At 42.6% G+C, this 17,483-nt stretch overlaps 2 non-coding genes and 1 pseudogene across 2 annotated transcripts; 1 reads left to right on the forward strand and 2 right to left on the reverse strand.

Moving 5' to 3' along the window:
* Positions 1-2,578: 2,578 nt before the first annotated feature.
* Positions 2,579-2,650, reverse strand: TRNAA-AGC (transfer RNA alanine (anticodon AGC)). Its single transcript has one exon. It is a non-coding gene; the product is annotated as a tRNA-Ala (tRNA).
* A 5,518-nt stretch (positions 2,651-8,168) lies between these two features.
* Positions 8,169-9,293, forward strand: LOC129038846 (pantothenate kinase 3-like; annotated as a pseudogene).
* Positions 9,294-15,320: 6,027 nt separating this feature from the next.
* TRNAA-UGC (transfer RNA alanine (anticodon UGC)) lies at positions 15,321-15,392 on the reverse strand. Its single transcript has one exon. It is a non-coding gene; the product is annotated as a tRNA-Ala (tRNA).
* Positions 15,393-17,483: the final 2,091 nt, after the last annotated feature.

A 17,483-nucleotide genomic window follows, 5' to 3' on the forward strand; every position in this document is an offset into this window, starting at 1 on the left:
CAGACATGAGAGCCAGTGCCTTGATCTTGGACTTCCCAGCCTCCAGAACTGTGAGAAAGTACGTTTCCGGGCCTGGCGCGGTGGCTGTCTCCTGTAATTCCAGCGTTTTGGGAGGCCAAGGTGGATGGATCACCTGAGGTCAGGAGGTCAGGAGTTCAAGACCAGCCTGGCAAACATGGCGAAACCCCATCTCTACTAAAAATACAGAAAAATTAGCTGGGCGTGGTGGCATTCACCTGTAATCCCAGCTACCCAGGAAGCTGAGACAGGAGAATTGCTTGAATCCGGGAGGCAGAGGTTGCAGTGAGCCAAGACTGAGCCACTGCACTCCAACCTGGGCAACAAGAGTGAAACTCTGTCAGGAAGTGAAGGGAAGGGAAGGGAAGGGAAGAGAAGGGAAGGGAAGGAAAGGGTTCCGTTCGTTACAAATTACTAGTCTTTAGTGATTTTGCAGCAGCCCAAAATAGACTACGATGATATTATATGATCCCATTTATATTATTTAAAACATAAGAAAAATAATCTATGGAGATGGAGGTCAGAGAGTTAGGATAATTGAAATGAGGCAAAAGGCAGCTGTTGATTGCTGAAAAATTCAGTATCTTGGCCTGAATTTTGGTTATATATATAATAAGCCGTAAGCTGAATAGTTTTCATGCGTTTTATTTTACATAAATGAAGGCTTAAATTGAAATACAAGAAAAAAAGGTTTTCCTAGGTACTTCCTATTCTCCAGTACATTCTGTCTCTTTCTTAGGGTTGTTTTGTTTTGTTTTGTTTTGTTGAGACGGAGTCTCGCTCTGTCGCATCCTCAAGATAATTAGGACTTTGGTGGACGGGATGGTACAGTGAGTCTAAGCGCCACATCCCTCCGTCGCTTCCTCTGGATATGAAGAAAGAGAGGTACTTTTTTTGTCCCTAGGGAGGGAGACTGGACCAGGAAGGGGACCTGGTTCGTTTCGGCTTCAAGAGCGCCTGTCCGCTATTTCCGTCGCTCAGCAGACCGGCTGAGCTCTTTGGAGGAGCGCGTGATGTTGGGTTTTGGTTTGCGCTTCAGGAACCGCTGATACTGTAGCTTCTGAGGGAGCTGCAGGGATTTCCCGATTTCCTGCGTGCCTGTGTTAAAAGTTAGAAGCGGGATCTGCTGGCAGCTTCGAAACTGAGCATGACGGTGGAAACATCTAATTTCATTAGTTTTTGCTTGAAATGCAAAAGATGAGAAAGAAAGTTTCCGTTTGTTTGCTTCACGTATTTCTTTTAGAATGAAGCCGATTGAAAGTTAACTTCACCCTGAAGAAACTCCTCCTGGCGTTTGCAACGATCGCCTTTATGTCTCACGTCCAGCTTGACTCAAAAGGACTCTAAAGAGCTGGAGAGCGGCTGCGGAAAGGCGGAGTCACGGTACAATCGGTGTTAACTACTCCTGCAGCCACCGCCTCCTTAGTCCTCTTACAGATGCAGAGGCAGTATAGCTGAATCCCTCACAAGTCGAGTGGGTTGACCTCAGATTGACTTTAGCGATGGCTTGTGACCACCTGATAGATGGTGGCCGTTACAGCGTTTAGAAAGTGAGTAAAAGAAAACGGAAGCCCACACGCTTGCTTGGCTTCTGCAGATGGAGAGAGGTCGCTTTTCTGCCTTCTGAGTGTTTAGTAACTTATTTTTTATTTCCTTTGTTGGCTTGAAATAGAGCTGAAAATAAAAGCAGATTTTCTTTTAACAAGATAGTATTAACATGCTTGCAGAGTATTTCCCTGTGAATTTATGCTTAGCACGGTGATACCACAAAGAGCTCCAATCTGGAGGTATGGGTTGTTCCCTAGCTTAGAAGGAGGTCAATCCTGGAGACTAAGTACTGTGAGGTACAAAAGGATCCTTTGGGATTGGAAGAATAAACGTTCATTACTTTTATTTATGTAAAACAACAAAATGAGCTTTCTCCTGTACTGATCTTGGTCCCTGGAGTTCGGTGTTTGCATCTCAGACCAGAAGCTTCCTCAGAGGACCCAGAGAAGTGCTTTTTACTTCCACCAAATCTCAGCTGAGGTGAATGCTATCTTTTCGTCATTTGTTGTGTGTTTGTAGTTAAGTAGTTTAAGTTTCAGAGTTTGTGGGTCTCCAATGGAAAAAGTGACCACCACACATCAAATCATCAACCCCTGGCAGTGTAATCTTTTAGTGAAAGCTTGTAGGGCTTCTGCAACCTGGTTAGGGGGAGTTAGAAAAAGAAACAGAAAAAGACTTGAGCCTTTTAGCTTCCGATCTGAAATCAGACTTGGGCCACACAGTTCCATGGTTTCTGATGATTTCATTTACAGCTAGAAATTGGCTGGATGGCCAGGAATACTACTTGTTTCCCCCATGCGTTGTCCATGTTAATGATTGATGGGACTGCTTAGAAAGAATGGGCAGATAATCCTAGGCAGCAAATAACCTCAAGTGAATGAACACGAATCACCCTCTGTATGAGAGAGAAATGCAGAGGCCAACACAATTCACCTTGACAGACAGAAAAATATAAAGTTGGGAAATGTCATGGACCGCTTCTTACTGGTGTCCCGGGGAAGAAAACAGAGACTGGAGGTACTGGGGATCGAACCCAGGGCCTCGTGCATGCTAAGCACGCGCTCTACCACTGAGCTATACCCCCTCGGGAGTCCAGGTTTTCAGGAAATTCTTAGGTGACCGCCAATATGTGAGCCTGCCCTCTGTGTCAGGATACTCACTGTACGTTTCCAATTCCATTGTTAATTCCCTACATGAAGCGCTTCCTCTTTTAGGCACGGCTATACCGAAAGAAAGGTAGTTTAGCCGGGTGCGGTGGCTTACGCCTGTAATCCCAGCACTTTGGGAGGCTGAGGCGGGTGGATCACGAGGTCAGGAGTTCAAGACCAGCCTGGGCAAGATGGTGAAACCCTGTCTGTACTAAAAATACAAAAATTAGCCGGGCGTGGTAACAGGCGCCTGTAATCCCAGCTACTCTGAAGTAGAGAATTGCTTGAACCCGGGAGGCAGAGGTTGCAGTGAGCCGAGATCGGGCCATTGCACTCCAGCCTGAGCGACAGAGCAAGACTCCGTCTCAAAGAAAGAAAGAAAGAAAAAGAAAGGAAGGTAGCTTAGTGGTAAAAATAAAGGCACTGTTCCTGATTTGTGGTCAGCCCAAGATCAACTCACCCCAAGGTGGGCTATCCATCATGTTAGACTTCCTGGAGCATACTTGCATTCTATCATTTGAGTGTGTCCCGGTATACAACATTCTCTTGCAAATTTTCTGATAACTTTCTGTATTCTTTTGACTCCTGGAAGCATGTTGGTGTTTCACATAGTCAAAAAATAAAACTGACTCAAGTGCGTGTGAAAATACCTTAAAATTCAATACAAATAGAGGCAAATTAAAATGGCGTTGTCTATCGCTTCTCGGCCATTTGGCTAAGATCAAGTGTAAAATTGCATTGTGAAACAATAACATAATCCTACTTGAAAAGGAAAGAACTGATCTATGAAAATGGTTTATACAGTTTGTTGTTCTAATTGTAAGATTAAAAAGAATTGCAAACAAATTTTGAACTCTGTATCAGGGTTATTTTTGTAGAGCTAGGGCTGTAAGAATTCTGAGATTTTGTGTGAATTTTAGGATTGGGAAAATGAGTGTGTGTGAGCGGGTGTGTTGTTGGAACCAGGCTGTCACTGTAAGAGAAAGAAGGTAAAGAATAGTCCCGTTGGTGTTGATGGGAATTGGAGGCATCAGTATGAAATTATACATATGTAATTTTATAGGCTGGGCGCAGTGGCTCACGTTTGTAATACCAACACTTTGGGAGGCCGAGACGGGCAGCTCACCTGAGGTCAGGAGTTCGAGAACAGCCCCGCCAACATGGTGAAACCCCGTCTCTACTAAAAATACAAAAATTAGCCGGATGTGGTTGTGCGTGCCTGTAGTCCCAGCTACTCGGAAGTCTGAGGCAGGAGAATCGCTTGAACTCAGGAGGCAGACGTTGAAGTGAGCCAAGATCCCGCCACCGCACTCTGGCCTGGGTGACTTAGACTTTGTCAAAAAAAAAAAAAAAAGTAAAATTTCCCTGCAGATCTGTCTGCTAACTGGGCCTGGAAGAAATACCTCAGAAACAATAAACAAAGGTAACAATATTTTGATTTACAAATACCATTCCCTACTAAAAGGCACCAGAGATACTAATAGAAAGTAGCTACTAGTGTCAACTACACTGACTCCAGGACTGTGCCAGGGAAACTGCAAGGTGAACCTAAGATATCTTGCTGTGCCAGAATGACGGGGATGACTTCAAAGAACACAGAAGTGGGCTTGAAGGGAATCTCATTGACCAAATCTGACACACTTTGAGCATTAATTATGACAATAAATGATTATCAATCTTGGTAACTTAAATAAATAAATATGGTTGGCCAGGCGCGGTGGCTCACGTCTGTAATCCCAACACTTTGGGAGGCCGAGGCCGGTGGATCACGAAGTCAGGAGTTTGAGACCATCCTGGCTAACACAGTGAAACCCCGTCTCTACTGAAAATACAAAAAAATTAGCTGAGCGTGGTGGCGGGCCCCTGTAGTCCCAGCTACTCGGGAGGCTGAGGCAGGAGAATGGCATGAACCCGGCAGGCAGAGCTTGCAGTGAGCTGATATCATGCCACTGTACTCCAGCCTGGGTGACAAAGCGAGACTCTGTCTCAAATAAATAAATAAATAAATAAATAAATAAATAAATAAATATGGAAGATGGGAAGATTTTCTTTACAGTGGTATGCCAGCTAATAAATGTGGAAGGAAGGATAAAATTTGCAAATCCCCATTAGAAAATTAGAAAATCTGGACACCATCAGAATTCTGATAGGTGCAGGCAAAATTATAAGTCAATGCTAAAAGTACAGGTAAAATTTTGATGAGGATCAGGATATTTATATAGTCTCAGAGTATTTCCCTAGAACTTACTTATTGATTACAGTGAGGAAGATGATACTTTTGCAGGGAAGAAATAGTAGTTACAAACTTAACCAAATGATGAAAGCTAACTTCAGTAATAATTGGGAAAATTGACATCACTTGCTTCTTGGTGTGATAGAGGATAATATGAATTTTTGTGACATTTCTTCCAGTTTCCATAACCTTAATCTTACCATGAATAGGACAAATTAAGAAACATTCCGCAAAACCACTGGCAGATACTCTTCAAAAACATTATCAAAGTTGTGAAAGACACAATTGAGCAACTGTTCTAAATTAAAGGAGACTAAAGAGTCAAGACAATTAGATTCATATGTGTCTGTGAAATGGCTCCTAGCTTGGGAGAGAAATTTCTATAAAAGATTGTTTTGGTACAATTAGTTAAATTTTTATAGATTGTATATTAGATAATACTATTTTATCAATGTTAAGTTTACTGAATTTGATAATTGTGCTGTGTTAAGGAATTGATCTTGTTTTAAGAAATACACATTGATGAATTTAGGGATTAAAAAGATATAATGTCGGAAAATCATTATCAAATAGTTTAGAGAAATAATCTTTGAGATCTCTCTCTCTCCATATATATGTGTATATATGTGTATATATATGTATGTGTGTATATATATATATACATATATATATTCCATTGTTGCTGATTGTTTGAAGAGGCAAGATGTTCTGAAATGATCCCAAGATGTGGACAATATGTGCTTCTCAGGTGGTTCCCATTCCATTTTAAATGTTTCCAGGCAAAAACAAAGATACAAATTTCTCAATTTGTATTCAAATCTAACAGGTGTTTTATTCTATTTTCCTGCTCACACTCCCTGTTTGGGAGTCAATCAACTAAGGACACCTGAAGGAAATAGAATTTAATTCTCAGAGTCAGGAGGTGATGAGAGACTGCTTTGGTAGGGAAAGTAATAGTAAATTTGTTCTTTCTTGGTTAAATAAAGAAGAAAAAGAAAGGAGAGAGGGAGGCAGGGAAAGAAATAGAAGGCATAACGATCCTAAATATGTATCCACCAAACAGCAGAGCTGCAACATATGTAAAGAGAAAAAAACAGAACTTTAAAAAAAAATAGACAAATCCACAATTACTCTGGAGACTTCAAAACTTCTCTCATAATGATTGATAGAACAACTAAACAGAAAATCAGCAAGAATGTTGAAGAACTAGGCCGGGCGTGGTGGCTCACGCCTGTAATCCCAGCACTTTGGGAGGCTGAGGCGGGCAAATCATGAGGTCAGGAGATCAAGACCATCCTGGCTAACACGGTGAAACCCTGTCTCTACTAAAAAATACAAAAAAATTAGCTGGGCATGGTGGCGGGTGCCTGTAGTCCCAGCTACTCGGGAGGCTGAGGCAGGAGAATGGCGTGAACCCAGTAGGCTGAGCTTGCAGTGAGCCGAGATTGCGCCACTGCACTCCAGCCTGGGCAACAGAGCGAGACTCTGTTTCAAAAAAAAAAAAAAAAAAAAAAAAAGAATGTTGAAGAACTCAAAACATCTTCAGCCACCAAAATTCTGTTAGCATTTATAAAACAGTCCACACAAGAAGAGCAGAACACACACGTCAAATCCACACTGAATATAGGTAAAGGTAAAACATATCCTGGGCCATAAAACAAACCTCAACAAATTTAAAAGAATTAACTAATATGGTATGATCCCTGACCAAAATGAAATTAAAGTAAAAATCAGTCACAAAAAGATGACAGAAAAACATCCAAACGCTTGGAAAATGAACAACACACTACTAAACAGTTCATAGGACAAAGAGAAAACCTTAGTAGATATCAAAAAATAAGTTAGCCTCAATAAAAATGAAAATACAATATATTAAAAATTCCAAGATATCCTAAAGGAGTGCTGAGAGAGAATTATACAGCACTAAGTGCATACATTAGAAAAGAAAAAAGTCCCAAATCAGTCCTCTAAGCTCTTACTTGAAGAAACCAGGTGGGAAAAAGAGCAAAATAACCCAAAGCAAATAGAAGAAAGGAAATAATAAAAAATAAAAGCAGAAATCAATGAAATGGAACACGCGCACACACACAAAAATAGAAAAACAAAAAGCTGGTTCCTTTCAAGGATTAATAAAAGAAGAACTCTAGCAAGACAGAAATTTTCAGCAGAGAGATGACACAGTTTACCAACATCAGGAATAAAAAGAGGACATCACTGTAGACTCAGCTGACATGAAAAGGATGAGGGAGGCTGGGAATGGTGGCCCACACCTGTAATCCCAGCACTTTGGGAGGCCGAGGTGGGCGGATCATTTGAGACCAGGAGTTCCAGACCAGCCCTGGCCAACATGGCAAAACCCCATCTCTATTAAAAATTCAAAAATTAACCTACCATGGTGGCGCATGCCTGTAATCCCAGCTACTTGGAAGGGTGAAGCATGAGAGTCGCTTGAACCCAGGAGAGAGAGGTTGCAGTGAGCAGAGATGGCACCACTGCACTCCAGCCTGGACGAAGAAAGAGACCCTGTCTCACAAAAACAAACGAAAAAACAAACAATAACCTCTATGGGGGAAGGGGAGGAGACCTCTTAGAACTAAAAATGTAATACAGCAAGGTCACAGGATAAAATAAAAGTCTACAGAAATAAATTCTATCTCCAAATAAAGGCAATGAACATGTGGATAGTGAGATTTAAAATGTAATACCACGTATTTCCTAATAGCTAGAAGTGAAAATTTGGAATATTCCCATTGCAAAGAAACGAGAAATATCTGAGGCGATGGATTTGCTAATTCCCCAGATTTAATCATTACACATTGTACGTATCGAAACACCTCTGTACCTCATAAATATGTGCAATTATTATATGTCAAGTAAAAATAATTTTAAAAATACATTTTTCAGGGCGGCGGCGGTGGCTGCACGGGACCGGGGCCTTTTGTTTGGAGCGGCTGCTTGTGTGTGTGTGGGCGGGGGCCGGAGCTGCGAGGCCGTAGGCCTTCCCCAGCTTGCTCTGTCCCTGCAGCCCCTCGCGGGGGTAGGGGACCGCCCCCTGGGCCTGGCATCCCTCAGGCACCGCCGCCCCGCCCTAGGCCCGCCCCCCCGACTTGAGGGGAGGAACCCGCCGGGCCTCACCTCGCGGCCCAGCCACCTCCAGAGGCGCCGCCTCTGCTCTCAGTGCTCCGGGCCCGAGTCCGTCCCTTGCCCGTCGGGCCGACGCCATGAAGATCAAAGATGCCAAGAAACCCTCTTTCCCATGGTTTGGCATGTACATTGGGGGAACTCTAGTAAAGCTCTAGTACTTTGAACCTATTGATATCACAGCAGAGGAAGAACAAGAAGTTGAGAGTTTAAAAAGTATTCGAAAATATTTGACTTCTAATGTAGCATATGGATCCACCGGCATTTAGGATGTACACCTTGAACTGAAAAATTTAACACTTTTTGGCCAAAGAGAGAACTTGCACTTTACCAACTTTCCAACCCAGGACCTGCCTACTTTTATCCAAATGGGAAGAGATAAAAACTTCTCAACATTGCAAACCGTGCTATGTGCTACAGGAGGTGGTGCCTACAAGTTTGAAAAAGATTTTCGCACAAACCTCCACCTGCACAAACTGGATGAACTTGACTGCCTTGTAAAGGGCTTGCTGTGTATAGACTCTGTCAGTTTCAATGGACAAGCGGAGTGCTGTTATTTAGCTAATGCACAGAACCTCAGCGATGCCAAAAGATGCCTTTTAACCTGGATGATCCCTGGCCACTGCTTGTAGTGAACATTGGCTCAGAAGTCAGTATTTCAGCAGTGCATTCCGAAGACAACTACAAACGAGTGACTGGGACAAGCCTTGGAGAGGGTACCTTTCTGGGTTTATGCAGTTTATTGACTGGCTGTGAAAGTTTTGAAGAGGCTCTTGAAATGGCATCCAAAGGTGACAGCACACAAGCTGACAAGCTGGCCCGTGATATTTATGGAGGAGGTCATGAAAGATTTGGTTTGCCAGGTTGGGCTGTAGCATCTAGTTTTAGGAATATGATTTATAAGGAGAAGAGAGAATCTGTTAGTAAAGAAGATCTGGCAGAGCTACTTTAGTTACTATCACCAATAACTTTGGTTCTGTGGCACGAATGTGTGCTGTTAATGAGGAAATAAACAGAGTTGTCTTTGTTGGAAACGTTTTACGTGTCAACACCCTCTCAATGAAACTTTTGGCATATACACTGGATTTTTGGTCAAAAGGTCAACTGAAAGCATTGTTTCTTGAACATGAGGGATACTTTGGAGCAGTTAGTGCACTTCTTGGGCTGCCAAATTTCAGCTAAAGCACCAGGTCTCTCTCTCTGCTAATAAAGGTCATCCAAGAGGAACTGAAACCAGAGGCATTATTACTGCATTGTTTGTCACTGGGAACCAAAGGATAAAAGAGTAGCATAAGGTGCTGAATGTTGCTATATTAAAGGAGAGAACTTAGTAACATGAAAAAAAATAATTTTAAAAAGACAAAAACATGGGCCAGGTGCAGTGGCTCACGCCTGTAATCCTAACACTTTGGGAGGCTGAGGCGGGTGGATCACGAGGTCAGGAGATCGAGACCATACTGGCTAACATGGTGAAACTCCGTCTCTACTAAAAAATACAAAAAAATTATCTGGGTGTGGTGGTGGGCGTCTGTAGTCCCAGCTACCCCGGAGGCTGAGGCAGGAGAATAGCGTGAACCAGGGAGGCAGAGCTTGCAGTGAGCCGAGATCGGGCCACTGCACTCCAGACTGGGTGACAGAGCAAGACTCTGTCTCAAACAAAACAAAACAAAAAAAAAGTATAATCTCTGACGAAAAAGAAACACTTAGATGTGAATATGACAAAACCTGAATAATGCTGAAAAAGACACAACGCAATGTAAGGCAGGCGTCGTGCCTCCAGCCTGTAATCCCAGAACTTTGAGAGGCCGAGGCGGGTGGATCACCTGAGGTCAGGAGTTCAAGACCAGCCTGGCCAACATAGTGAAACCCCATCTCTACAGAAATACAAAACTTAGCCGGGCTTGATGGCAGATGCCTGTAATCCCAGCTACTCGGGAGGCTGATGTGGGAGAATCGCTTGAACCTGGGAAGCAGAGGTTGCAGTGAGCCAAATCGTGCCATTGTACTCCAGCCTGGGCGATAGAGCAAGACTCCATTAAAAAAAAAAAAAAAAAAAAAAAAAGAAACGTACACAATGTAATGTACACAATGCTGATGAAATAAGTTTTAAAAAACCAAAAATACAAAAAAAAAAAAACTAAATAAATGGAGAGATGTACAGTGTTAACAGTTTGCAAAACTCAATGTGGTAAAGATGGCAGTTCTTCTCAAATTGATATATAGGTTCAATGAAATTCTTATCAAAATCCAAGCAAGACTTTTATTAATATAGACACTGTTACTCTAAAATGTATGTAGGAAGTTAAAGGAATTAGAATAACTAAAATAATCATTAAGAATAAAAAATATAAGGGGAAGAAACAGTCAGCTTGATTTCAAGACTATTGTATTACATTGTTGTATTCTTGTATTACTGTATAAGAAAGGGAGGAAGCAAGTCCGGGCCCCCTGGCTCATGCCTGTAGCCTCAACAACACTTTGGAAGACTGAGGCGGGAGGATTGCTTGAGCCCAGGAGTTGCAGATCAGCCTGAGCAACAAAGGGTGATCCTGCCTCTACCAAAAAAAAAAGCTGGTCATAGTGGTTTTGTGCCTGTGGTTCCAGATACTCAGGGAGAGTGAGGTGGGAGGGTAACTGGGGCCCTAGAGGTTGAGACTGCAGTGAGCAGTGATACTACCACTGCACTCCAGCCTGGGCGACAGAACAAGACTCCGTCTCAAAAAAAATTTTTTTTTTTTTTTGAGACGGAGTCTTGTTCTGTCGCCCAGGCTGGAGTGCAATGGCGTGATCTTGGCTCACTGCAACTTCTGCCACCTCCTGGGTTCAAGTGATTCGCCTGCTTCAGCCTCCCGAGTAGCTGGGATTACAGGTGCCTGCCACCACGCCTGGCTATCAAAAAAAATTTTTTTAATAAAAAAATTTAAAAGAATGTCAACATTATGCCTTACAGAAAAATGAACTCAAAATGGATCAAGGATGTAAACGTAAAAGTATAAAACTTTTAGGAAAAATATGGAAGAAAATCTTTTGGATCTAGGTCAAGGCAAAGAATTTTACAGTTGACATGGAAACATGATCCAGAGATCTTGTTAAGCTGGTTCTTCTCTTCCTCCTTCTCTCTCCTGCTGTGTCATTTGCTTTGGGTGATGCTGAGACTGGAAATAGGAAATGCAAATAGGAGAGTATTAAAGGCAACTAATTGGGTCATGTCTTTACTTTTGTTTGTTTGTTTGGAGACGGAGTTTCTTCCCTCTTGTTGCCCAGGCTGGAATGCAATGGCGCAATCTCGGCTCACTGCAACCTCCGCCTACTGGGTTTAAGCGATTCTCCTGCCTCAGCCTCCCAAGTAGCTGGGATTACATGCATGTGACACCATGCCCAGCTAATTATTTGTATTTAGTAGAGTCAGGGTTTTACCTTGTTGGTCAGGCTAGTCTCGAACTCCTGACCTCAGTTGATACACCCACCTCTGCCTCCCAAAGTGCTGGGATTACAGGCATGCGCCACTGCGCCCGGCCTGTTTTTACTTTTTATTCAATCAAGAAATGAGAGAAAAAGAAAGAAAAAAGAGAGAGAAAGAGAGAGAGAGGAAGAAAGAAAGAGAAGGGAGAAGAGAGAAGAAATCAAAGAAAGAAAATTGGAAGAGTTGAATCAGAGTTCTTTGAGGAGTGGGTTTGAGGAGTGAGTCAGAGAAAAGTAAAAAATAAAAGTACACAGAGTTGAACCCAGGGCCTCAAAAATGCAAAACATAAGCTCCTCTATCACTGTCATTTAAAGACAAATTCAAGCTAAAATAAGAAGAGACAATATTCAAAAGAAAGACTATTGCAATGGAAGAGCACTCAGCAATCTAAGCACCCCAAAATCAAACAGAAAACACTTTTCTTTTTTTTTTCTTTTCTTTTTTTGAGATGGAGTCTTGCTCTGTCACCCAGACTGGAGTGCAATGGCACAATCTTGGCTCACTGCATCCTCCGCCTCCTGGGTTCAAGCAACTCTCCTGCCTCAGCCTCCTGAGTAGCTGGGATTACAGGCGTGACACCACACCTGGCTAATTTTTGTATATTTAGTAGAGACAGGGTTTCACCATGTTGGTCAGGCTGGTCTCGAACTCCTGACCTCATGATCCACCTGCCTCGGCCTCCTAAAGTGCTGGGATTACAGGGGTCATCCCACCACGCCGGCCTATGCTTTTCTTTTATAGGTAGGAAGGGCTAGGCAAAACTTTAGCAAAACTTTTCAAGGAAATAGGGCAAGCAAGGGGGATAGGACTAGCAGGGTCTGACACCAAGTGTCTCTCTTGTAGTCAGCCAAGGAGAATAAGCAGATAAGGGGCAGGGTCTGCTTTTTAGTGCTTACCGAGGCTTGGGCAAGCAGAGGTCAGGAGCCTGCAGCAAGAACAGTAGAAGAAGGAAAGAAATTTAGGGGCCTGACTAAAGTTTGATTAAAACAAAGCAGAAAATAAGAAATGGTTTCACCTTGGCCAGCACTTGGTCACCACTAAGCTACACCCCTAACTCTTCACTGAGAGCACTTTGATTTTCTGAAGCTCTGAATCCTTCATGATTTGTTATTAGTGTTAACTCTAAAAGATGGACTTACCATTTTTTTCTGCGTAGGGCTTGTGATGGAAGAAAAGTAGTGGAAATAAAAATCAGATTATAGCTGCATGCAGTTTACGTTGCAGTTCTAAGCAGATTAATTGTTAAAGCTTCAGTCTTCTCTTATGAGTAATAAGAATTGAGTCTTGATTTGGGGCTTTTCTGACTTCCTTCAGAAATATCTTACCCTAGGAGGCAAGGACATTAAAAGTAATCTTTTCTCTGGCTAAATACTTTGTGGTTCTGTTTGCTCAACAAGATTTGACAAGATTTGTTGGCAAAAACTAACATTGGGAGAGACACAGAGAAATTCATTTAGCATTTTGTTAAGAAGGGTCTCCTTTCCAGGAGCGATGGCTCATGCCTGTAATCCCAGCAGTTTGGGAGGCTGAGGTGGGCAGATCACTTGAGCTCAGGAGTTTGAGACCAGCCTGACCAATATGTCAAAACCCCGTCTCTACTAAAAATACAAAAATTAGCTGGGCATGGTGGCAGGCGCCTGTGATCCCAGCTACTCAGGAGACTGAGGCAGGAGAATCGCTTGAACTCAGGAGGCGGAGGTTGCAGTGAGCCAAGATTGCACCACTGCACTCCAGCCTGGGTGACAGAGCTAAGACTCCCTCTCACAAAAACAAAACAAAACAAAACAAAAACAAACAAAAAAGAGATGGTAAATCCAACCCCACCCCTGACATAATGCAACTACAAACCTCACTGGCTTTCCTACGTAATTTAAGTTTTTGATTGAGAATAGGCAAGGAACCCCAGGAACAAATCTTCCCCCTCAGCAGCTGCCTGATTCTGGGAACTCCTTCTTAAACCTCTAGAACAGTGCTGCTCAAACTTTAGCATCAGAGTCACTTGAGGGCTTATTCAAACACAAGAGGCTGAGCCCCATGCTCAGCAGTTCTGATTCAATAGATCTGAGGTTGGGCCTGGAATTTAGCATTCTGCTTGCAGCACCCCAATTCCCCACTCCTTGCTCTCCTGTGCAGTGTCCGCTGTGGCTGACATGCCACTGTTTGCCTGGAGAGAACCAATGGATGCCAGGAAATTAAAAAAGAAAAAGTATGAAGCAAAAAGAAAATACATGGCATGTGTGTATTACCTTCCTCCAAAAAATGTATCTCAAAACAAACATGTGATTGGCCTGGGGGCACACACACAGCCAGTCCTCAGGGAAGCAGGTTTCACTAGACAGTATCCCTCCTGGATGCTAGTTATAGATACTTTCACTGGACAAAAGAATCAAGAAGTAAAGACATGCCAGCCTGATAGAGTGTTAGGCTGGTGGACTGGGAACAAACATTGTAGTTTCTTGCCTCTCAAAGACACTTTAATTCAACAATAAATAAATATGTACAGAGAGAACAGCAGTTTTGAAACTGTATACCATTGGAAACCTTTAACAGGCAGCGTGAGTGCATAGAATTACTTGGGAGGTCCCTTTTCAAAAAAAGCAGTTGTAATCAGATGGATCGAGAAAGAAGATGAAATGTTTGTTTGGTTTTTTCCAAGGCAGGAAGTGCCCAATACAATTGCGATCTACTTACCTTTTACTCTGCATGTATTTTCTATTGTGACAGAAAACCTTTCCCTGTTTCTTTCTTATGGGCCTCCGTTTGCTGTTACCAGAAGTTCCCAGGCAATATTACAGTGACTGAGGAAATACAGGAATATGAATATGAATCAGTCTTATGGAATATCACTAGGGAATGTTGATCCATATTAGTTTCTGCTTCTTGCATGTTGAAGGCCTCTAATTCCCGGACAGTCTTCGTTTGGCGGTCCAGCGTCCTGCCACTCCCATCTCAAGCGGCTAGAGAGCCACAGCAGTCCTTGTCTCAGTATTGGATCGCACTTGTGTCCCTATGCAGGTCGACAGGGAGAGACTGGTGGAGAAATGAGTGGACAGATGCTTTCGCTCTGTTCTTTGGCCCAGAAAACAAAAATAACTTAAAAAAAAAAAAAAAGATGCCCACTGGCATTTTTCTCTCTTCTTCGTCTTTGCGTCTCTTTAATCATAGTACAAAAATGGAAGGCCGGGCGCGGTGGCTCACGCCTGTAATCTCAGCAATTTGGGAGGCCGAGGCGGGTGGATCACGAGATCGGCAGTTCAAGACCAGCCTGACCAACATGGTGAAACCCCGTCTCTACTAAAAATACAAAAAAATTAGCAGGGCGTGGTGGCGGGCGCCTGTAATCCCAGCTACTTGGGAGGCTGAGGCAGGAGAATCGCTTGAAACCGGAAGGCGGAGGTGCAGTGAGCCGAGGTGGTGCGACTGCACTCTAGCCTGGGCAACGAGAGCAAAACTCCGTCTCAAAAAACAAAACAAACAAAAACAAAACAAAATGGGAGCGAACGCAAGCCGCCTGTGAATGTGCACGCTTTTGTTTGGGTTCAAGAGACCACTGTTGCGATCGTGTTCTTTCCCCTCGTTACTTTTTTGTCTTCCTTCTGCTGTCGCAATCGCCTTATGTGATGTTGAGGCTCACAGCATAGAGGTTGGAGATAGTTCAAGGCAATGCATTGGAGTACATTTTTACTTACTATATGTGCAGAAATGGGATAGAAAAATATGAGGAGGCAGAAGTCTGTCGCTTGAAAACTACCAGAGGGAAACCATCACTTGGAGGTGTCGGGGATCGAACCCGAGGCCTCATACATGCAAAGCATGCGCTCTACCACTGAGCTACACCCCCTTACTATAAGGCTGCTTTGTAATAATTTTCAGGAGATAACTTTCATTTCCTGAGACTCCGTGAGCATCCTGGTAGTAGTGGTCAGTACTATGGAGCGTGGAGAGCTACTCTGGGCAGGAGATACTTGGTACTAATGGAGGATACAGATTCTTTAGAATACTGTGTAGGACTTGAAACGAAAAACGAAAGATTAGAAAAGTGTCGGATAATAACCACAAGAAGTTTCCTTTGTGGCCTCAAGACGTTGAGTTCTTAGGGTCTCCTTCTATTATGCTTGGCAAGAATCAAGTTCTGATTTTCGTTTCTTTTGATTTCTTCCAGATATAACACAAAGCCATTGAAATTCAGCCTTTTCCTGCCTAAAACGCTTCATCATTGTTGTTTGCTCAATCGAATATCAAAGGTAAGATTTGATAGAGGAAAGCCATAATCAGAAGAAAACCTGAGAGCGGTGCACTCAACATTTTTTCATAGGGGTCCTTAGCGTGTCTTACTTCTGTACTCACAGCTACTCCAGAGGCTGAGGCACGAGGATCGCTTGAACTCGGGAGTTGCCGGTTGTAGGGAGCTATGATTGCGACACTACCCTCGAGCCCGGACAATGGAGTGAGAAAAGCAAGCAAGCAAGCAAGAGAAAGTGGGAGGGAGGGAGGGAGGGAGGGAAAGAGGGAAGGAAGGGGGGAAGGAAGGAAGGAAGGAAGGAGAAAGAGAGAGGAAGGGAAGGAAGGAAGGAAAGGAGAGAGAGAGAGAAGGAATGGGAGGGAATTCATAAGACATAAATGAAAACTAGCTTTGGGGGTGGAGATGAGGGTTGAATTATGAGAGTAAGACGAAAGATAAATAGAAACAGGATTGAAGAGTAGTTCAGAAAAACAAGCATGCTATTGCCAAAGACAAGCAGGCACAGAAAAGGAGAGGTTTTAACAACTCTTTTAGGTATGGGAGAAAGATTTAAAGATGGAGAAGATGAGTTAGTCTGGCTCATGCTAAATTTAAAATATCTGTGGGGCACGCCTGTGAGGATATTACACAGAGAACTCAGGCAATTAACTCCGTCTCCAGCCTGGGATTTGTAAGCAGTAGTAGTAGTAGACACATTACATGGAGGTGGATAAAGACTAAAAAGTGTACTTTGAGATAAGGGAAATACAGACCTATTCGTGATATTTGTAGGGAACAAACAAGTTTTCTCCTAACTAGTTCTCGAATCTTGGGACTTATCATGGTGAGACTGGATTCTTTGAACTATATAAGAAGATGAGAAGAAAACCCATTTCTCGGAATCAAATTTCTAGTGACTATTAACTCTTTCTTATTCTGGTTTGCCCATATATGAGCCTTTGCCAATGTTAATAAAATAAAATTGATCCATTTTAAAATTGGCAGATTGCAAGTTGTATGGCAGACTTGGCTTTTCAGTTGGCTGACGGGATTTCTAGAATAAAAATAGGAAACACTGAGTAATAGGTTTCACTGAATGAGAGACTAGAGAAGCGTTACACACACAATTCATGTGTATTCATGTGTGTGTGTGTGTCTGCCTGTCTGTGTTTGTGTGTGTGTGCATGTAAATGCTTGGGAGGATTATCTTGACTCTTTGATGCCTTAAAAGCAATATTAGGACAGTCTGCAGAAACACTCCTTCATCCTTATGTCATGTCACAGCCAGAGAAACCTGGCTGTCTATCAGATTCTTGGGAATTCATAATAAGAAGGTATGCTTTTTTCTTTGCCACATGAAAGGGGGGTATTTAAAATAATTAAATATCCATATCTATCTTCAGACTATCTACCAACAACATGATTGAAACACTTTGTTTTTTGCGTATAATCTGTAGGATGAGCTTATTTATCACAGCATTCTTCTGAGGAATTAAACATTTAATTTTGAAGACAGAACACCCTCACGTCATACATACTCAGTTTTGAAAACCTAAAAATATATAAAGTATCTGTTTAAATCTGCACTGTCCAATATGGTTACCATTAGCCACATTGGCTATTGAATGCTTGAAATTGCCCAGTCCAAGGTAAGATGTGTTGTAAGTATAAAATATATACCAGATTTCAAAGATGCAATATCATTTTTTA

This window comes from Pongo pygmaeus, chromosome 5 (assembly GCF_028885625.2).
Source record: "Pongo pygmaeus isolate AG05252 chromosome 5, NHGRI_mPonPyg2-v2.0_pri, whole genome shotgun sequence".
NCBI classification, from domain to species: Eukaryota; Metazoa; Chordata; class Mammalia; order Primates; family Hominidae; genus Pongo; species Pongo pygmaeus.